Here is a 23281-nt window from a genome sequence, read left to right as displayed (position 1 = left end):
CAACAGTCAGTCATGTAATTAGACAAAAAGCCTGAGATTGACGTGTAAAATGTTTGCTGCAACATGTGTAATTACCCATGTTATTGACACATGTTGACAACAATGAATTGTCGTGTGCATATGCATGCATTTATGTAATGAGGATAGTTGCTATAGAATCATTTTGAAAGGTGTCACAATGATTAATTACTGTAGATGTGTGTAGAAGTTAAGTTGAAGTGCTTGTAATGCAACGTTTACAATGTAAACATGCAATGTGATTGAATGTCAAATAAGTGACGTCATGAAAAAAGGGAGGACCCAATAAGTATATGTAAACATGAGAAGAAAGATGTACATGAACGTTTGAAGATGCGTTACACATTACAAGCATTGTGTAATGTAAAGCAACATGAATATACGGTGTATGTGTTAGATGTGTGACATGTGTAACATCATATAAATAATTGTCGCTCAGTTCAGTAAAATGTGTGATATGATGTGAGGTTCTCCTTTAAGAGTTAAGTATAGGATTTTCCCTTGACACATCATCACATGATGAGTAATGTGACAAGCAAATGATGAAAACATGTAAAAGTACAATGTTATGCAAATAATACACTTCAGCTGTGACACAATGCAGGGAATGCCCCCCACACTGTAATGCAAATCACCTTTGTATTGTGTGCAATGAAACGTAAACAGTACCATACTGTTATACGTCCCCTCTCCATTGACTCCATTGATGTACAGAAGAGTTTTTTTTTCTAAGTGCCGTTCCGGCAGCCTTAGCGATCGTTCTCCCCTCCAACCTGCCAACTTTAGTTGGCGGCAGAAATTGGCCATAACATCTCAATTTCCTAGTGCCGATCAGCCCCGATAAGCTGATTTTGGTACTTGAATACAGCCGATTTAAAAAAGTGGCGATCAGTGCTGAAAACAGGCTTATCGGCAGCCGACTGGCCATAACAAAATTATCGGCTACGAAACCTGCCGAAATCAAGCACTTATCGGCGCTTACTCAATCTCAAACCCAATTTTGGCTATAAAATGCCGAAAAAATCCTTATCAACGCTTACTGCATGAGGCTCTATGTCTGCTTTACTCTAATCTTGTGGTACTGAGCCTGTGGAAATGGAGTCCTTCAATATTAACTGCAATGGTTTGGCTATTACAGAACTTAACTCCTTAAGAACTCTTGGATGTATGCTATCGGGCCAGGTGCCTTATTTACCTTACTTTTATCACGCCACCTACTAACTTCTTCCTCAGTTAACCAATTGTTTGTTAATATAGAGGTTGTGGCTTCCTCCTGAGGCAATATTATTGCAATTGATTCTTCTCTGGTAAATACAGAGGCAAGGAATTTGTTTAATACCTCTGCTTTTTCTTTATCTCCAAACATTTGCCTTCCAAGCTCACATTGAAAGGGTCCTATATTTTCTATTATATATTTTTTGTTAGTAAGGTACTTAAATAACTTTTTAGGGTTGATCTTACTTTCTATTGCAACCCTTTTTTCATTTTCAATTTTTTCTATTTTAATTGCCATTTTGCAACTTTTGTTACATTCCTTTAAATCTGATATGATGCCTCTGTCTCTTTTGACTTTAAGGGGGATATGCACTAAACTCCGATAAGTAGCTTTAAGAGCGCAAAGTGCTTTTAGAATGTGATATTGCGATCAGCGCGATTCACAGAGCAGTGATAATAGGGAGTTTGCGCTCTTAAACTGGCTTTTTTCAAGAAATTTTTCTATGTCCCAAAAAGCTCGTCCGATCAGCTAAATGCGCTGATTTCTGACAGTCTTCGCGATTTTCAAAGCTACGATAAGTGATCATGCTTTAAAAACGCGCAAGAAAAAGCATGCCAGCCAAAGGCAGGCCCTAAAGGAGCAGGACTTAGAAAAATGTATTTGTTTACCTTTTTGCAGGCACACCATCCATAATTCACATTAACAATCTGGGTTCTGACGTTATTACACTATACTGTACATTTAATTTCTCTTTTTCACATATTATGAGCTACTGGCAAGACTGGGATAGGTGAGAAAAGTTATTCCCATGGGGGGATTGGCTGTACAGGTTAAAGATAGGAGTCAAAAGCCTATTAGAATACCTGCAGCCCGGTTATTAATCAGATTCACCTAAGATTCATCTGAGAAACATAAAAAGATTCAACCAAGGTCCGTTCCAGCTTCCGCGGAGTTCCGGAATGTGAGGGGTTACAACATCGTAACCAAGGATTGCACCCCTCTTCCAGAATTCGTTTGAACTAAGGATTCCCGAACGAATCCTATAAGGACACAACGAAAAGTTTTCCTTGGGCGGAGATACAGGGGCTGTATACCCCACCCCTAGTCAAGGACTGTCATACGGCTATACTCGCACACCACCCCGCTTCTGGGCACTGGTGCCTAGAGACTTTTTTGCCTGTTATTCATTCCGTGGACATTATATTTCGTTTCCCCATCCCAGTAAGTGTATATTGAGTGTAATTGTGTAATTGTAAGTGTACCTGGGCCTGTAACTCGGGAATCAGGGGATCCCTGAGCCAGAAATCAAAGCGGTTCAGCTCAGGAGACCCCCTGCTCTCGCACACTATTAATAAAAATACATTAAAGCAGCTTCATTACCTTAGTGGCTATTCGCTAAGGCAATGAAGGGGTTAAGGCACAATAGCATGTTTATTGGGGACAATTGCCCCCAATAAACATTGCAATACATAACACATCCACCCCCTGTGCCCGCAACAACCCCTATCATACATAACATAGCTTAACTGTTTTGGGATGCACATGAATTATACTACAGGCCGGTGGTGGCCCTCGGGTGTTCCCCACAGGTGTACGGGTGTCCCCGATTGCCTGCAGTACCAATTCTGTGCCCCAAAAAAATAATTTAAAAATACATAAATACTTTAAAATAAATACAACCTAACACATACAGTACAGTAATGGACAAAATTACTATTAGCCACATATTGATAATAGTGCATTTGCCCATTTCAAATACAAAAAGCAGCAGAAATAAAATAAATACATCTTGCACTCACTCCTGCCAGGAACACACCACATGAAGGCCATCCTCATCCTCACCCCGTCCCTGCACGCTGGAGCTGAAAAAAATACAGAAGAATAAAAAGCGACAATATAATGTCCCCTAACCCCTTAATAACCACAGCGGTTAGTAACCACTAGAGTAATTAAGAGTTAACCCACCCTCCCCCAATACTCACCTGGGAGGCCTAACCACCCTCCCGTGTGGGTAGTGGGGGAGGGTGGTTAGTCCTACCCACCCACCCTTGGGGACAACATCCCCTTCAAACCCCCCACAACCCACAATAAAAACACTACACAGAACAGCCCCACTACCCACTCCTAGGCCCCACAATAACTATTACCATATTTAGTAAACAATACATAACCCACCCACCCCAGGTGCCCCCCAAAAAACATGATTTATTATTTTACATACAAACTTAATACTCCAGGCCTATGGTATCCCCCAGTGGTTTCGACAGGTGTCCGCAGGCCCCTCAGTGCACCAGAGGGTTGTGCCCACAGGTGTCTGGGGGTCACCGGGTGGTCCCCGCAGTTCACCGAGGGCCATAATGGGGCCCACGAGTGTCTGGGGGTCCCCAGTCATCCCTACAGGTGTTTGGGTCCCTTGGGTGGTTCCCACAGGGGTCTTGGGCTCTCGGGTGGTCCTTGTGGGTCCATGAGGCCCCCACAGCTTTGGGGCCCCCGATGTTTCCCCGCAGGTGTCTCCTGTGGGTGTCCGGGTGTCCTCAGGTGATCTCCATAGGTCTCCACAGACCCTGTACCCTGTACAGGTACCAACCCTGTATGTAAAAAAAAACATGGCCTACATTTAAATAAATCAACCCCCACCCCCTCACCACCACCACCAAACATCAATGCGTGTATTGCAAATGCTTGTTTGGCTTGTTTTGATGTATTTAAATGTATTTTGCTGGTTGTTTTGAAATGTGTGTGCAATGTCATTTTTATTTTTATTTAGTTAGATTACATTTTTAGTGGTGTTTTCAATAGTTTATATTGGGGGGGGGGCTTGCTTTTTAAGAGTGACTTATTTTTGGAAGTTAGATTTTGTCTGATGGTGTTACTTTGAGCTTTAATGTATTTCATAAGGGTTTGAAATTGTGGTTTTAATAGTGAATTGTGTCATTTAATTTTGGATTGAGTAATTGATGGTAATTTATTTTGGTTTACTCCTTGTTTTGTTTTTATTATATTATTGTTTGGATGACATTGTATCTTGTTTATAATTGTTTTTTTTAGTTTGAGCATTGATTGGCATAGTGCTACATGATGCATAGATTATTTGCATCATGTACAGGTACACATTTGTTATATATTTATTTGGCTAAGTGCTGTGTTTTCTTTTGAGATGTGCTTTAGTTTCTTTTGCAATGTGCTGTGTTTTTTATTTGACTATGTGATGTTTTGATTTGGCTATGTGATGTTTTGATATCTTTTTGGAATCCTTAACCATTTCTTTGTATATTGATTAATCATGCCCATATATATATACTGTATATATATATATATATATATATATATATATATATATATATATATATATATATATATATATACCCATATATACACCTATATAATATTATATATGGGCATGATGAAGCCACTGTAGAAAGGAATGGGTGAAGGGTGGGGGTAGTTGCCTGGGACGGGGTGGTTAAGCCTCGTGGGTGGGTATTGGGGCAGGGTGTGTTAACCCCTTAATTATTATAGCGTTATTAACCGCTAAGGTGAATAAGGGGTTAGGGGACATTATAATGTATTTGCTATGTATTTCTCTGGCAACGGAGGACAGGGACCTGCTGTATCCTGACGAGGATGCACATCATAATGCTGTGGTAAGTAGAACTGTATTTATCTCCTTTATTTATGCTGGTTTATGTGTTTAATAATGGGCAAATAATCTATTATCCATATTTGGATAACAGTTATTGAGCCCATTACTGTACTGCATGTGTTTGGTAGTTCTGATGGGGGTGTATTGATTTATTTAAATGTAGGCCATGTTTTAATTTTTACATACAGGATTGGTACCTTAGGTCTGCGGGGACCTATGGAGACCACCTGAGGACCCCCGGACGCCCACGGGTACCACCTGCAGACCTACAGGGGACACTTGCGGGAAGAACCAAGGGCACACAGCTGTGGGGGCCCTGCGGACCTGGAGGGACCACCCGAGGGCCCCCAGACACCTGTGGGGATGACCCGGAGACCCCCAGACATTCGTGGGACCACCCATGGACCCCTTTGTGGCCCACAGTGACCCGCAGGGACCACATGGAGACCAATGGGCCTAGTGGGGACCACCCAGAGACCCCCAGACACCTGTGGGCACCCCCTCTGGTGCACTGGGGGGCCTGTGGACACCCGTCGGGACCACCAGGGACTACCGTATGCCTGGGGTATTAAGCCTGTATGTAAAATAATAAATCATGTTCTTATGGGGAGGGGGCACAGGGGATGGGTTATGTATTGTTTATTAAATATGGCAATGTTTATTGTGGGGCCTAGAAGGTGGATAGTGGGGCTGTTCTGTGTGGTGTTTTTATTGTGGGTAGTGGGGAGGGTGAAGGGATATTGTTCCCAAGGGTGGGTGGGTAGGCCTCCTGGGTGGGTAGTGGGGAAGGGTGGTTAGGTCTCCCAGGTGGGTAGTGGGGGAGGGTGGTTAGGCCTCCCGGGTAAGTATTGGGGGAGGGTGGATTTACCCCTTAATTACTCTAGCAGTTAGTAACCGCTAAGGTGATTAAGGGTTTAGGGGACATTATATTGTCTCTTTTTATTCTTCTGTATTTTTTGTAGCACCGGAGGGCAGTGACGGGGTTAGGATGAGGACGGCCTTCATCATTGGTGCCTGGCAGGGGTGAGTGCAAGATTTATTTATTTTATTTCTGCTGCTTATTGTATTTTAAATGGGCAAATGCATTATTATCCATATGTGGATAATAGTAATTTTGCCCATTACTGTATTATATGTGTTAGGGTGCGGGGGGATGTATTTATTTTAAAGTATTTATGTGTTTTTTATTTGTTTTTTTGAGGCACAGAATTGGTACTGCAGGCAAGCGGGGACCCCCGGACACCCACGGGGACAACACGAGGGCCACCGCCAGCCTGTAGTATAATTCTTGTGCATAAAAAAATGTACTGTATGTTAAGGGGGTATAGGGGTAGTTGAAGGCACAGGGGATGGGTGGTGTATTTGATATAGTAATGTTTATTGAGGGCCTAGGAGGTGGGTAGTGGGGCTTGTGTGTATTGTTTTTATTGTGGGTAGCGGGGGTGGGAGAAGGGGTATTAACCCCAAGGATGTGTGTTTAGACCTTGCGGGTGGGTAGCGGGAGGGGTTAACCCCTTCATTACCATAGCGGTATTAACCGCAAAGGTAATGAAGGTGTTAACTCCAACCGCAGTCCCCTCGCAAGGTCTAAACATAAATCCTTGAGCCAAATACCCCCTTCACCCACCCCCGCTACCCACAATAAGCCTGGCACGGGTGGTTAACCCCTTCATTGCTTTAGTGGTTAGCCGCTAAGGTAATGAAGTGGGCTGTAAATGCATTTCTCCTGCATCGGATGCATGCCAGGGGGCTCCGTGCTGGTAATAATGGTATCAGCTCCGGAGCCCCCCTGCATCAATCAAACGCAAGAAAAGTCCCCTCTCTTACTGCTCCTCTCTGCTTCTCCCCAGCCTCTTGCCAACTTTTTGTGGCGGGACGGTTTGGAGAGAAATTCTCAATTTTAGAGCGGCAAGTAGCGGCGAAAAGGTGAACGTGGCTACTAGAATTTAGCGAGTTTGAAAAAGTGGTGAACAGTGCCGAAAAGTAGCTTTTTGCCGCAAAAAAAATTTCGGCAAAAAAAAATTGGCGATTTTTGCTCTTCTCGCCAGCTTCTCGGGACTTACTGAATCGCAGCAGGCATTTTTTGTGAGAAAATGGTGAAAAGTGCCTTTTCGCTGTTTACTGCATAGACCCCTGTACAGATACAGCGGCCGTTATTTTAACAAATCACGCGGTTATACCTCGTAATACCCATGTAATGGCACGGGATTACTTGATGCCTTAATATATCGGCTGCTGCATCTGTATATTAATGGTTTAATAGTTCTTTCATGTGTAGGCACAATGTTGTCATAATTTACTATTCCCCATGTCATGCCCTTTCTCACCAATCCCCCCCAAAATCAGGATTGCATAATGTACAGTGCAATTGATAATTTAGAATATTGTCTCTTTCCTTACAGACCCAGATTTCTATGAAGCACCAGCCATGGTGAGGAAGAAAAAGACAAGATTGTAAATTTTGAAGAAGAGGCGACATATTTTTGTATTATTGTTTTTTTCTTTATTATCCTGTACAAATAAAAAATGTCATTCTTTAAATATATTTTTTGGTGTGTTCTTTATATATATATATATATATATATGAACACAAAAAGAAAAAAAACCCTCTTTGAAAGCACTCAGACATGTTATACAAAATAAGAAAAAATTTAGATCAATTAAATAAGAAAACACCCAAACAAAAATAAAGAGCATATGAAAAACAGACATGAAAACTAAAACCCTGACTATTGGACTCAAAATATAAAGGACAAATAGAAGGGGACTTGCAAAAAATGCACAGAAAAAAGAAGGGAAACACCAAAAAAACCTCTATCTATAAAACCACTATGGGGACAAAAGTACCCACAGTGATTATAACCAGCCGGTCATCCAAAAAAGAAGGTCTGGCAAAACCCTAAACTAAATTGCTGTGAACAATGAAAAAAAACACCTTGGGAAGAAGCCGTGAGGGCGAAACGCGTTGTGTTGTTCATCTGACGTTGTACTGCTGGTCTCTTTTGGACTATGGTGACATTTGGTGGGATTTTGCTGATATTTGGTGATGCACTCCATCTGGGGTGACCTTATCCAGGACACTCTATCCATTGCCAAAGCACTTCTAGGAGCTGAGTATACCCATCATTCTGGTTAATTGTTTGTGCTCTTGCAGCTTATACCCGTTTTTGCTTCACTGGTTTTAAGTGCATTACCATAGGATTCACCTGATCTCCTATTGTAGCGTTGCTATGAGTTCTTGCAATTGGGTCACTATGTAATTACTCACCTTCCCTCTCCCCTCTTTTATGAAGCCTATATTTGCAGCCTAGAGCTATATATGGGTTTGGTTGAGTGCTCATTCAAATGCTATTAGGTATGTTTAGAGATAAGATTTATTTCATCTATGTATGTTGGTTTACGTCCTTGTGGGTTTTTTTCATTGTACACCGCAATTATTTTAGGGTTTTGCCATGCCTCCTTTTTTTGATGACTGGACGATGCTGCACTGTGAAATTGAAGGGTTGTAATGACAGAAACCAGCGGGTAATCATAGAATTATTTTCTTTGTTTCTATGCATACACTTTAAGGGTGCATGGTCTGTAATGAGGGTAAAATATCTACCTAATAGGTAATACTTTAAAGTGTCCATTCCCCACATTATGGCCAAACATTCTTTTTCTACCTTGGCATATCTTTGTTCGCGGGACACAATTTAAGACTTAAATACAAGACCGGGTGTTCCTCATCTCCTACAAACAGGGACAGAACTGCTCCAAGACCTACTTCGGAGGCATCCGTTTGTAGAAAAAAATCTTTTATAAAATCCGGGGCTACCAAGTCTGGGTGACTACAGAGCGCTGTACGTAGGTCTAAAAATGCGGTGTCCCCCCCACTGCTCCATTTTACCACATCGGGTGCCCTTGTTTTTACTAAATCTGAAAGTTGTGCAGCCCGGGTTACAAAATGGGGTATAAATCGCCTGTAGTAACTCACAATGCCTAGAAATGTCCTAATTGGTTGTTTTTTTTAAGGGGAAGGGGCCAATTCTCAATGGATTCTACTTTATTGAGCTGGGGTTTTACAGTCCCCCTTCCCACAACATAGCCAAGATATTTAGTTTCTGCCAAGCCAAATGAACATTTAGCTGGGTTGGCTGTAATACCCGCCTCCCGAAAGATTCTCAACACTGCCTCAATCTTTTGTAAATGTGAGTCCCAATCTGGACTATGAATTACCACATCATATAAGTACGCTGAGGCATAGTTCGAGTGCGGCTGTAACAATTTATTCATCAACTTTTGGAAGGTTGCAGCCGCCCCATGAAGTCCAAAGGGTAAAACAGTATACTGGAAGAGGCCATCAGGTGTGGAGAAGGCACATGATTATGAAAATACACAGATGTAATTGTTATGCACAGATTGTAGGCATTATTATTTGAGCAAACATATAACAGTTTATTAACATAACTTTATACTAGATGCTTATACAATTCTGTAGCACCTACTGTAATACTAAATCAAGTTGTACAAAAAAATTACCTAGTTGCAGCTCTATATCTTGAAAGCAAAAAGCAGGATTTTCAGCGCTCGTGCTGCAGATGTTTTGATAGGATTAATCCCTGTGCTGCACGTGCATGGAGCGTCTCTCCAGGAGCTCCCACTTCAGAGGTGATCCCCCTCGAAGGGGGGGAGGACACTCTGAGAAACAGAGAAGAAAATAATGCACAAAAGCGCACAAGGGAAGGAATTAGTATTAATTTATTAAAACAAACACATAAACAGCTGAGGGGATCCAACCCCTCCTCAGCTCAATGGATTAGTTGCCCAGAAATATAAACCATATATATGGTCTCTAAACATAGAAAAATCTAACACAGTAAACCATACACAACATAAGAAAAAAAAAACACACAATCAATGTAAAAATAAACAGAGAGAGTATTAACAGCCCAAGGGAGTTAAGGTTAAAACCGCCATAGAGAGCTATAATACTGCTGACAGGGTGAAACGAACACTCACACTAAGGCAGAGAAGGGGGACCTCTGATGACCGTACAGGATCCGGATCACGGCATCAAGGAAGATGGAAACAACCACCTCTGGAGCCTCAGGCAAGCTCCGTTTCAGCCTCTCAGCAAACACGCGCAGGATGACCTCTCGTGACCTCTACGCGTTTCGCACCACGTGCTTCATCAGGAGGTCACGTACAGCGTCATCTGCGCGTATTTGTAGGAAGAAGGGAATCAGTTAGGACGGCCCCCTTCCGACGCCAAACCCAATGCCCTTAGAATGCCAGTAGTATGCTTAAAGTGATGCTACCTCTTTCCCTTGCAACGTCATGTGTTACAGCGGTCACGTGTTGCAGGTTTAACAGACACATATGCAAATCCGAACCTGCAATGCTTACATAGACATGAACATAACATAACTTGAGATCATCAACTTATATACATACACTGAATTAGAGCAAAAACAAATATATATTTTACATATTAATTGCACATGCTGAGACTAAAATTCATCCTTAAAATACCCAATTAATTAAAATAGATGCATATAGTGCTTTAATTAAAACATACAATGTTAATACATATACCATAAAAATGAGAGACGAATATAATATTGAATAATTAATGAAAATAAAGATAAAATTAAACAAACATTGAGCAAAATATTTTATCTCAAAAATGGAGTGAGCTCAATAAGTTCATTAAAACCAATCGGATGTCTAGTTTGCATTTCATAGATCCAATACTGTTCACATTTTAATAAATGATTATCTCTATTGCCTTGTCTGCTGTTCATTTGGATATGTTCAAGCCCTTTAAATGTGATGCAACTGGGGTCATTGTTGTGGATCTCTTTAAAGTGTTTTAAAAGTGGTGTAAGCGGCATACCTTTAGCTGTAATTTTCGGTATGTTTTTTACGTTTCTCAAATGTTCTAACATACGTATTTTTAGTGGCCGTTTTGTCTTACCGATGTACTGTAAATTACAGTTACACTGTAAGACGTAAACCACATGCGTAGTCTGACAGTTAATGAAACTTTTGGTATTGTAACTCCGCTTAGTGGCACAAGACGTGACTGTAGTTCCTTTACAGATATGTTTACACGCCTTGCACTTCCCACATTTATATGTGCCTTTAATACCCAAGCGATCTTTAATGTCACCAGATGCGATGGCTTTTCTGGTGATTTGGCTTGGGGCCAACATGTTTTTTATATTTGGCGCACGTTTAAACACTATCCCAGGTTGTGAATTTAACTGAGGGCCCAATACAGGGTCCATTTTCAGTATTCCCCAGTGTTTTTTTAAGATTTTCCTGACCCCATTATGCATATCACTGAACTGAGTTATAAAAGCAGGGATTTTTGTATTTTTACTTTTGTCCCTCTTATTTTTATTATATTTCATCAGTGATTTCCTTTCTATTTTTTCCAGTTTCTTTATTGAGGAATCTATCAGTTCCTCATTATACTTCTTATCGAGAAATCTTGTCTTGAGGAACTTAGATTGTATATCAAATTCATCAACCTTGGAATTGTTTCTCTTTAGTCTTAGAAACTGGTTAAAGGGAATATTCTGAACCCATCTTTTGTCATGACAGCTAAGAGGGTCAAGATAAGAATTAACGTTAGTAGCTTTAAAGTGTGTTTTGGTCTGAACTGTATTGGATTCAATATATATTTCCAAATCGAGGAAATTAATGCTAACTGAACTGTTAACACCACTAAATTTTAGATTAAATTGATTTGCATTTAGTTGATCAACAAATCCAAGATAGGATTCCTCAGTTCCCTCCCACACAATGATGATGTCATCGATATATCTCCTCCACAGCCTCAGCTGTGGAGGAGAACATCGAAATACCTCAAGCGACTCCCACAGTCCCATATATAGGTTAGCGAACGATGGGGCAAACGTAGTCCCCATCGCCGTCCCCAAGATTTGTAAAAAATAAAGGGAATCAAACATAAAATAATTGTGACCCAAAATGAATTCAATTGATGTAAGAATAAAATCAATTTGGGTTATAGGTAATAGTTGTGGGTTCATAAGAAAGTATCTTGTTGCCTCTATACCTTTTTGGTGGGGGATGCTCGTGTATAGTGCTTGCACATCTAAAGTGGCTAATCTACAACTATCATTCCAAACAAAATTATCCAAAACCTGTAAAACCATAGTGGTGTCTTTAAGGTGAGATGGAAGTGATGTGACTAGTGATTGTAGGTAAAAATCAATATATGTGGACAAATTAGAAGTAATAGAATCGATTCCTGAAATAATAGGGCGTCCAGGTGGGGAAGTGAGGGATTTGTGAATCTTGGGGATGTAGTAAAAGATGGGGACTGTGGGTGTCTCAATGAGTATATATTCATATTCTGACTTAGACAAAATCCCAATTGCAAGAGCCTCAGTCAAATGTTTTTTAATGAGTCCCAAGTATTCTCGAGTTGGATCTCTCTCCAAAGAAACATAAGTGGTTTTATCTTCCAAAATGCGATAAGCCTCTTTAAAATAGTCCTCTTTATCCAAGAGGACTATTCCACCCCCTTTGTCAGCTGACCTCAAGACAATATCTGGGTTGGCTTTCAAGGTGTTTATACTTTTACGTTCCTCCCAGGTAAGGTTGGAATGATGTTTGGAGGATCTTTTTTTACACATTTCTTTAAAGTCCCTCTCCACCATTTTACCAAATAGGTCAATATTATGTCCTCTAGAGGCATATGGGTAGAAGACTGAATTGGGCTTAAATCCTGTATGAAGGTAACTACTGAAATTGACAAAATCTGGGTCACTTTCTCTTAAAAGGGCTTCAAGGTCCTCAATTAATGCTGCATCTTCGATATCATTCTCTATAGGTTTTTTAATTTGAGTGTTAGCTAGTTTGTCACCAGAGCTACTAAAATGACGCTGTAATGTCATTTTCCTCAAATATTTTTGAAGGTCAATGTATAGATCAAACTCTTTCGCATCTCTTGTGGGTGCAAAGGTGAGCCCCTTCTTTAGCACCTGAAAGAGATGGTGATCTATAGTGAGCGAAGATAAATTAAATATCCCGCTAGTGATTAATGTTAATGACTCAGGGATCCCCTCTTTGTGGGCGGGCTTTCTCCCTCCTCTCTTACCTCGTCTGAGTATCCCCTTTTGCGATTCACTTTTGTCAGGGGATTTGAGGGAGGGTTGTCTAGATCCCAGCTCGGTCTTTTGAGCTTGTTTTTTGTTGTTTTCTGAAAAAAACAGTCATTATTATCATCATTTTCACTGACATTTCCTTTACCTCTTAGTTTTGAGAATTTGTTAGAAACCGGGATATCAAATTCTATATGTTTGTCTTCCTTAGGAGTATATTGTTCTCTCCTTGGATGTTTATATTTATATCATTTGGCTTCCCATTTTTGCCCACTGTTGACCAATTATCACTATGGCTTCTCTCTCTATATTTGTGTTGTTGATAGGGCCCTTCCTTAGAGTGATCTTTCTTATTCTCATAGTGTGGTCTTTTTGAATTTTTATTTACTTTGTTGGCTTTCTCATTTTTCTGAGGATTTTTTAGAGATTTATTGGTTTTAGGAATGGCACCGGACCGATTTTGATCCTTTTTCATTGGTTCTATTTTAGATGGATTTGTGCTAACTGACTTTTGTGGAGTCTGATCATGTAAGGTTATATCCTTATTAGCACTTTTGACTGTTTTGTCTTTCCAATCTTTTTGCCTGTTCTCCAAATAATCAATTTTATCTCTTAGGAATTTTTTATTTTTCCTCAACATGATCCCTTTCTCATGTTTTTTCAGTTTCCCCACCATATCTTCTACCAGTTTTGGCAGCCCCTCGAGGTAAGAGAGGAGGGAGAAAGCCCGCCCACAAAGAGGGGATCCCTGAGTCATTAACATTAATCGCTAGCGGGATATTTAATTTATCTTCGCTCACTATAGATCACCATCTCTTTCAGGTGCTAAAGAAGGGGCTCACCTTTGCACCCATAAGAGATGCGAAAGAGTTTGATCTATACATTGACCTTCAAAAATATTTGAGGAAAATGACATTACAGCGTCATTTTAGTAGCTCTGGTGACAAACTAGCTAACACTCAAATTAAAAAACCTATAGAGAATGATATCGAAGATGCAGCATTAATTGAGGACCTTGAAGCCCTTTTAAGAGAAAGTGACCCAGATTTTGTCAATTTCAGTAGTTACCTTCATACAGGATTTAAGCCCAATTCAGTCTTCTACCCATATGCCTCTAGAGGACATAATATTGACCTATTTGGTAAAATGGTGGAGAGGGACTTTAAAGAAATGTGTAAAAAAAGATCCTCCAAACATCATTCCAACCTTACCTGGGAGGAACGTAAAAGTATAAACACCTTGAAAGCCAACCCAGATATTGTCTTGAGGTCAGCTGACAAAGGGGGTGGAATAGTCCTCTTGGATAAAGAGGACTATTTTAAAGAGGCTTATCGCATTTTGGAAGATAAAACCACTTATGTTTCTTTGGAGAGAGATCCAACTCGAGAATACTTGGGACTCATTAAAAAACATTTGACTGAGGCTCTTGCAATTGGGATTTTGTCTAAGTCAGAATATGAATATATACTCATTGAGACACCCACAGTCCCCATCTTTTACTACATCCCCAGGATTCACAAATCCCTCACTTCCCCACCTGGACGCCCTATTATTTCAGGAATCGATTCTATTACTTCTAATTTGTCCACATATATTGATTTTTACCTACAATCACTAGTCACATCACTTCCATCTCACCTTAAAGACACCACTATGGTTTTACAGGTTTTGGATAATTTTGTTTGGAATGATAGTTGTAGATTAGCCACTTTAGATGTGCAAGCACTATACACGAGCATCCCCCACCAAAAAGGTATAGAGGCAACAAGATACTTTCTTATGAACCCACAACTATTACCTATAACCCAAATTGATTTTATTCTTACATCAATTGAATTCATTTTGGGTCACAATTATTTTATGTTTGATTCCCTTTATTTTTTACAAATCTTGGGGACGGCGATGGGGACTACGTTTGCCCCATCGTTCGCTAACCTATATATGGGACTGTGGGAGTCGCTTGAGGTATTTCGATGTTCTCCTCCACAGCTGAGGCTGTGGAGGAGATATATCGATGACATCATCATTGTGTGGGAGGGAACTGAGGAATCCTATCTTGGATTTGTTGATCAACTAAATGCAAATCAATTTAATCTAAAATTTAGTGGTGTTAACAGTTCAGTTAGCATTAATTTCCTCGATTTGGAAATATATATTGAATCCAATACAGTTCAGACCAAAACACACTTTAAAGCTACTAACGTTAATTCTTATCTTGACCCTCTTAGCTGTCATGACAAAAGATGGGTTCAGAATATTCCCTTTAACCAGTTTCTAAGACTAAAGAGAAACAATTCCAAGGTTGATGAATTTGATATACAATCTAAGTTCCTCAAGACAAGATTTCTCGATAAGAAGTATAATGAGGAACTGATAGATTCCTCAATAAAGAAACTGGAAAAAATAGAAAGGAAATCACTGATGAAATATAATAAAAATAAGAGGGACAAAAGTAAAAATACAAAAATCCCTGCTTTTATAACTCAGTTCAGTGATATGCATAATGGGGTCAGGAAAATCTTAAAAAAACACTGGGGAATACTGAAAATGGACCCTGTATTGGGCCCTCAGTTAAATTCACAACCTGGGATAGTGTTTAAACATGCGCCAAATATAAAAAACATGTTGGCCCCAAGCCAAATCACCAGAAAAGCCATCGCATCTGGTGACATTAAAGATCGCTTGGGTATTAAAGGCACATATAAATGTGGGAAGTGCAAGGCGTGTAAACATATCTGTAAAGGAACTACAGTCACGTCTTGTGCCACTAAGCGGAGTTACAATACCAAAAGTTTCATTAACTGTCAGACTACGCATGTGGTTTACGTCTTACAGTGTAACTGTAATTTACAGTACATCGGTAAGACAAAACGGCCACTAAAAATGCGTATGTTAGAACATTTGAGAAACGTAAAAAACATACCGAAAATTACAGCTAAAGGTATGCCGCTTACACCACTTTTAAAACACTTTAAAGAGATCCACAACAATGACCCCAGTTGCATCACATTTAAAGGGCTTGAACATATCCAAATGAACAGCAGACAAGGCAATAGAGATAATCATTTATTAAAATGTGAACAGTATTGGATCTATGAAATGCAAACTAGACATCCGATTGGTTTTAATGAACTTATTGAGCTCACTCCATTTTTGAGATAAAATATTTGGCTCAATGTTTGTTTAATTTTATCTTTATTTTCATTAATTATTCAATATTATATTCGTCTCTCATTTTTATGGTATATGTATTAACATTGTATGTTTTAATTAAAGCACTATATGCATCTATTTTAATTAATTGGGTATTTTAAGGATGAATTTTAGTCTCAGCATGTGCAATTAATATGTAAAATATATATTTGTTTTTGCTCTAATTCAGTGTATGTATATAAGTTGATGATCTCAAGTTATGTTATGTTCATGTCTATGTAAGCATTGCAGGTTCGGATTTGCATATGTGTCTGTTAAACCTGCAACACGTGACCGCTGTAACACATGACGTTGCAAGGGAAAGAGGTAGCATCACTTTAAGCATTCTACTGGCATTCTAAGGGCATTGGGTTTGGCGTCGGAAGGGGGCCGTCCTAACTGATTCCCTTCTTCCTACAAATACGCGCAGATGACGCTGTACGTGACCTCCTGACGAAGCACGTGGTGCGAAACGCGTAGAGGTCACGACAGGTCATCCTGCGCGTGTTTGCTGAGAGGCTGAAACGGAGCTTGCCTGAGGCTCCAGAGGTGGTTGTTTCCATCTTCCTTGATGCCGTGATCCGGATCCTGTACGGTCATCAGAGGTCCCCCTTCTCTGCCTTAGTGTGAGTGTTCGTTTCCCCCTGTCAGCAGTATTATAGCTCTCTATGGCGGTTTTAACCTTAACTCCCTTGGGCTGTTAATACTCTCTCTGTTTATTTTTACATTGATTGTGTGTTTTTTTTTTCTTATGTTGTGTATGGTTTACTGTGTTAGATTTTTCTATGTTTAGAGACCATATATATGGTTTATATTTCTGGGCAACTAATCCATTGAGCTGAGGAGGGGTTGGATCCCCTCAGCTGTTTATGTGTTTGTTTTAATAAATTAATACTAATTCCTTCCCTTGTGCGCTTTTGTGCATTATTTTCTTCCCTAGTTGCAGCTCTAATACTTTTATGTCACCACTATAATTGCATTACCTAACCACTTCTAAATGGAGTCCTTGGTTTCTTCAAACTTCTAGCAACAGCTAAAGTTTCTCATAAGCAAACTCCAGGCTATATATGCTAACAAAACAGATTGCTCTTCTGGTGGTAACTATTATTAGAATATAACAACATCTGCTTCCAAACTTTCTTTGCAAACTTCCAAACCAATTTAAAACAAAACATTGCATTTATAATGCTCAAAATGTCATTTTTCTTTAGTGAAGACTCCTCCAAAACCTAGACAGATTCTATATGAATTATGAACTAAAGAGTCTGCATGTGATTTGCATATATTAAGCAAACATAGCTACCCTTTCACCCCAACTTGTGTGGAGTAAGGAAGAAAAACTGCACAGCTTTAAATGCTAACATTTGAAAAAGAGAGCCTGTAGTTTTTTTATTTATTTATAAAAATGTTTTACCAGGAAGTAATACATTAAGAGTTACCTCTCGTTTTCAAGTATGTCCTAAACAGTCAAATCCCAGACATTTCATGGACAGATAGAGTTGGAAAATTGGGTAAAGCGGATAAAGGGCTTGTGATTTTACGATTGAAATAGAGCAGAATTAACATCACTTTAACATCCGCAAACAGCAGCAAACGGCTCACACCCTGTGGCTGCCCTTCGGCTGCGCCACAGGCTGTCCTATCTGCCTTTGGGTCATCGCAGATGTACACTGGGGTGGTTGATTTTCAATACAGCTGTGAACAAATAGTTCTTTGTGTCCTCTTGGCTGATTAACATTCCAGTGGGTGGGGTTGACATTCCACAAAGTACAAGCAAATGTTAACCCTTCGCACGCTGGTCCTGTGAAGAGGGGAGCAGCTCTTGCGGAGCCCCATCAGACTGTCTGCCTTTGTGGAAATGCAGCTGTACACTGGGGTGGTTGATTTTCAATGCAGCTGTGAACAAAAAATTAGTTGTGTCCTCTTGGCTCATTAACATTCCAGTGGGTGGGGTTGACGTTCCACAAAGTACAAGCAAAAGTTTACCCTTAACCCTTAGCATGCTGATCCTGTGCAGAAGGAAGCAGCTCTTGGGGAGCCCCATCAGACTGTCCGCCTTTGGGGCAATGCAGGTGTACACTGGGGTGGTTGATTTTAAATGCAGTGGTTTTACAAACACAAATATACTGCAAAGAAAAGGAGTAAATAGTGATTTTTTTTCTCTGTATTCTTCTGTGCAACAAAAGCAAATTACATATATCAAATATTTTTTTATAAAGTATGCCAAAATGATGAAGACATTTGTATCTTTACATATAATTGTAATATATGAGACTAAACTTCAAAATGTGCAAAAGCCATTCAATTTACTAAACAATATTCATTTATTTCATGTCTTTTTTATATGTTATATATCAGATAGAATGTTGTTCTGCTACCCCTATGAAATAGGAAGTGAAGTCCCGTGGGAGAGGCGGTGCGTGAAAAAAGTACACAAGTGACAGTACATGAAAAAAGATAAGGCTGGAATGCTCAAAACAGATAAAAAATATCTTATTCGGCCATTGGCAAACGCATAAAAGTTTAGGGATAACCACACAGAGTAACACTGACGTGTTTCACGCGTAATCGCGTTTTATAAAAGATGCCTTGATCTTATGTTACAAATTAAAACAAAAATGAGAAAGAATGGGGAGGGAGAAAGAGAATGGGGGGATGGGTAGAGAGAGAGAAAATGGGGGGAGCCAACTCAAGGAACTCGAGGCCAAAGGAGTCTCTCCTTAACTCCCTCATCTCCTGGTGTGCTTCCACATCCCTGTGGGAGGGAATTGCTGAAACCAGGCCCCTGGCTCAGCACATCGAATAGAATCCACCCTCCAACCCCTGTGGGGAGAGGATAGAGAGAACCCTACATTTTGGAGGCAACCCCTTTTTGTTACAAGGGGAGGGTCCCAGGTCTTATACCCGGTAATGGGCAGTACCTAGGCCTTGGGCCCACCCCCTCTGTCACTACTAGGGACTTGTTTACTGCAGCAAGTGTATGGATTAACTGTAACACTGCCTGCGCTGGTACCAGGACTTATGTGTTAGGCAGAGACGTTTAGTAGCCCAGGGGGTACCTGGTTACATATAAAAAAAGAAAATATTGTGATTGGGTATAGAGGTGGAACTAGTGACCGGTGGGCCCCAGTGCATATAAAAATGAAAAACCTACTTGTGGAGAAGGGCAAGTGGAGCCTTACCCGGCGATGGTGTAGTCCACCCAGACAGTGATTGCAAAAGTTGGGCCCCCATTCCAGTTTCCTGTTAGGACCACATGGGTGGGCACCCTCTGCCTCTGAGTAAGGCCCCACACTGCAGGTAGAGACCTGTGGTGGGTGGGAGTGTGGTTGTTCACCAGCAGCCCAGAGGCAGTCTTCATTAGCATCCACAACCTTTGTCTGCCCCCATATACGTTTGCTGCGCTCTTGGGCCTATTGGTCTTGATGGGAAGTCATTTAGCTGTTGCTTTCCTGCCGCCCGCTTATCCTTCTGAATTGCAATGTCAAATGACGCCACTGATGTCACCAACGTCTCGTTGCTATGGCGTCAAATTATGTCATGACGACGCATTACCATGGCAATGTGACGCCGTACGACATCACGTTGGTGGCATCAACAGTGCCATTTGATGCTGCAGTTCAGAAGGAGGATGGGGGCGGCAGGTAAGGCGGTGGCCGCAACAGCTGTGCCTAGGGGCAGAAGATTTTGAAATTCACCGCTGGTGATCACTTGTATAAGACAAAATCAATTTTACATATTGCTTCAGCTCTGCAGTGAAACAACTCACATCAGTTTAGCTATTTTGCCACTTAATTCGCCTTTCACAAGTATATTTCATCTTCTACTGTTAATAAGACTTTTATTTTCTTATTACAGTATATAAGTTTTAGTTCTTTCAAATTAGATAATTACACTAGTTTTAAGTCATTCAAGCATATACTGACCTTTCAAAGCTAAGTATGGGCCTTAATGTATACCACACTAACCTTGAATCCCATCTGCTCTTTCCTTTTAGTTTTGTCTTTTAGGCATATGGCAAGAAGAACATCCATTTCTCATTTATAATGGCATGTTTATTAAATTGAGATATTTTACATTCAGAACACATTTGTAAAATGTTGGGAGAATTATATGTTTAATATAATTCTGTAGAACTTCACATTTTCAATAAGACTTGTATACTTCAAATCTTGTTACCTAAAATAATTTTGTGTTCACATTCATGGAAAAAATAAGGTCACATAAAATAATAAACATTATTTTAATATGCAGGGAAATAATTACTAAAAAGTGTAATCCAGAAAATAAACTGAACTGATAACTTAGAAAACATATAACAGTATAATTGTTAACACTAGGTGGCTCATACAGTAGTCAAAAATGTTAAACTACATGTACAAATATTTTTAATCTAAAGTTCCGGATGTGTATTATTGACATTATGTCTCCCTAGTGTCTCATTTATTCTGTCCACCCTTCTCTTTTGTCTTTTTACAGGGAGGTGACATGCATTATTGTGATCAGCTGATCATTGGGATTTCACAGACAAGATTGGCAATCATTTTATCATGGCTAAATTTCAATTTATGATGCATACTGTACTATTTATTTTCTATTTAGCGTAATTTGTAAAAGTGACATGGAAAATTATTGCCAGTAATGTAGATTCAACTTACTCTATTATGTATGTCTGGAAAAAATGTTTGATTTGAATAACATGCAAAATGCAGTAAGATGTCTTCCACTTTTCAATTTAGACTTGAGAAAATGTTTTCTTAAATTACTGTATTTTTGTAATGTATCTGTTTTTTATTGTTACACATGGTAAATGAACTAGATTTTAACCTGAAAACTTCTGTTAGAGACATTTACGTTACATTATATCACTTTTTATGTTTGTAATAACCCACAATAACTTATTTCACGTATGGTAATAACCTAAGATGTGTTAACTCCCATTTTTCTATGTATTGCATTATGCCTATTAATTAGTTTTAAAATTATTTCCCATTCTTTTTTTCATTGTGCTCTCCAAATATCAAATGTTGTGTTGTATTGTTTATTCATGGTATATAATTTAATGCAAAGGGTTGTTACTAAAAGATCTACCATTTTTATTAACTCATTATTTTGTCAATATATTATATTGTATTTTTAAAAAGGAAAATTGGAAAGTACAGTATGTTACTAATTAACATGAAATGTATTTGAATTTAGTGATTAAAGTATGACAATTATCTTTCAATATACAGTAATTACTATTAAGAAATAGAATTCAGAAAATAGTGTACAGTACAATTGACAGAGTAGGACCTCTCTCTTTCCATGCAATGTGAATGGATAACATACTGTATTTACGCAAAATGTTTAATGGTAGCACACCAGTGATTTCCGTTTCCTGAACACAGTCAAGTTCTGATCCTATAACTATTTTTTCCAGTTAGTTATGCAAATAATTCATAACACAAGCTGTAATGTTGTCATACTTGAATAATGCTAAAATATATTTTAAAAAAATGCTTTAATAGGAACATAAACTATACTGTATTTAAATTCCAGTTTTGCAAATATTCCCTCCGTAGAAAATAAGTGCATATTGTAATCCATTGTTCATTTCTGCTTTTTTTAAACTAATTTTCTACTGTAGCAATTCACTGCAGAACAAACAATTCTTGTTATTACTCATCACATGTTCTCACTGAAAATTCATCTCCCTAACCGACTGTTGATGACTAAGCTTCTGGTAACAAATAGACTATGGGGGCAATGTATGAAGCTGAAAACCAATTCTCTTGACTTTAAAATGACACATTTGAAAAAGATTACATGGTGACTGATTTAAAATATAGTTTCTGTAAAAAAAAAATTAAAAAAACACAGTAAACCATACTAAAGTTCAAGTTCATGCATTTGATAGCCATCTGGTAATAAATTATCTGCTGTGCAATATTTACAGTATGGAAAAATATATTGTTTCACTTCAAGGAAGTGGTTCATTAGTTATATGTGTAACCCTGTTCCCCCTCCCCTCCCCCCCTCCACCCCTAAATCTCGTCAGGTACCCTAGGGGAAATGGTGTACTGGTTACTTGAGTGTATGTGGTGCAAACCTGGTGGCAAAAGTGGGCCCTGAGTCTTCCGCGGTGGTATGGTGGTTGTCATCAGGACGGGCTTTCGAGGTATGCCTGAGTCATACTCACTCATGGTACAGCGCCTTCATCTCCAACAGATTCCCAGCGTAGTAGGGAGGAATCTCTGAAGTAGTGCAACTTCTCCCTGAATGATTCCAGGCTCAGGCAAGAAGGTCTCTTTAGCAAATATAGCCCCTGTATCCCTCAGGGGATTGTCACATGCTGCGGCTTAGTCAATAGGGCATCTGCATTTGCAATTAAGGCCTTTTCAGTGCAAGGGAGCCTGCGCTGGCAGTTCTGAATAGAGACAGTTAAGAGAGGCTGCAGTTACATGTTGCTAGGCAACCAGTGAAGCTGTGAGAGATGACAGTTTAGACAGCTTTTAAAAGGAGTGTCAGTTGGAGCTGGGAGCTGGGGGAATTAGGGTGTGTGTGCAGGGAGCAGTAGCCCCTAGCACTAGGCCTAGTTACCCCCAGAGGTCCCAGATAAGTTACCATTCCCCAGTTTGTGGTTGCTTCAGGGACAGGCCCTACGTAAGGAGATCTGCCCCTTTAGTTATTTGGTTAAGTTAGGACACCCTCAGTGTCGAGCAGCCTGATTGCTGGGTCTGGGCTTAGACCCCTCAGTTACATAGAGACTATCTTCGTGGAGGCCCAGCCAAGCAGTGACTTTGGCCTGCCGGCTACAGGCGGATCCTCGTCAAGGTACAGACCGTGTGGAGCTGTGGTGATATTATCCACGCTGGAAGTCACCCCACGCGTAGGAGGACATCACGTCGGATCAGACGGGTCCATACCGGTTGTATAGCGGTACCCGTGGGCTGGAGCCCCGGGCAGGTATCTATAAATAGTGCACCAACACGTCCAGGGATAGCGCTATCTCCATCACACGTGGGTGGGTTTGGACATAAGGTACTCTGGGGAATACTTATGTTGATGTGTTCAACCGGTGCACTTCTATGTGTACGGCTATATGCATTATTC

The sequence above is a fragment of the Ascaphus truei genome, chromosome 1 (genome assembly GCF_040206685.1).
Source record: "Ascaphus truei isolate aAscTru1 chromosome 1, aAscTru1.hap1, whole genome shotgun sequence".
In the NCBI taxonomy this organism is placed as follows: Eukaryota; Metazoa; Chordata; class Amphibia; order Anura; family Ascaphidae; genus Ascaphus; species Ascaphus truei.
This window is presented reverse-complemented; position numbering follows the sequence as displayed.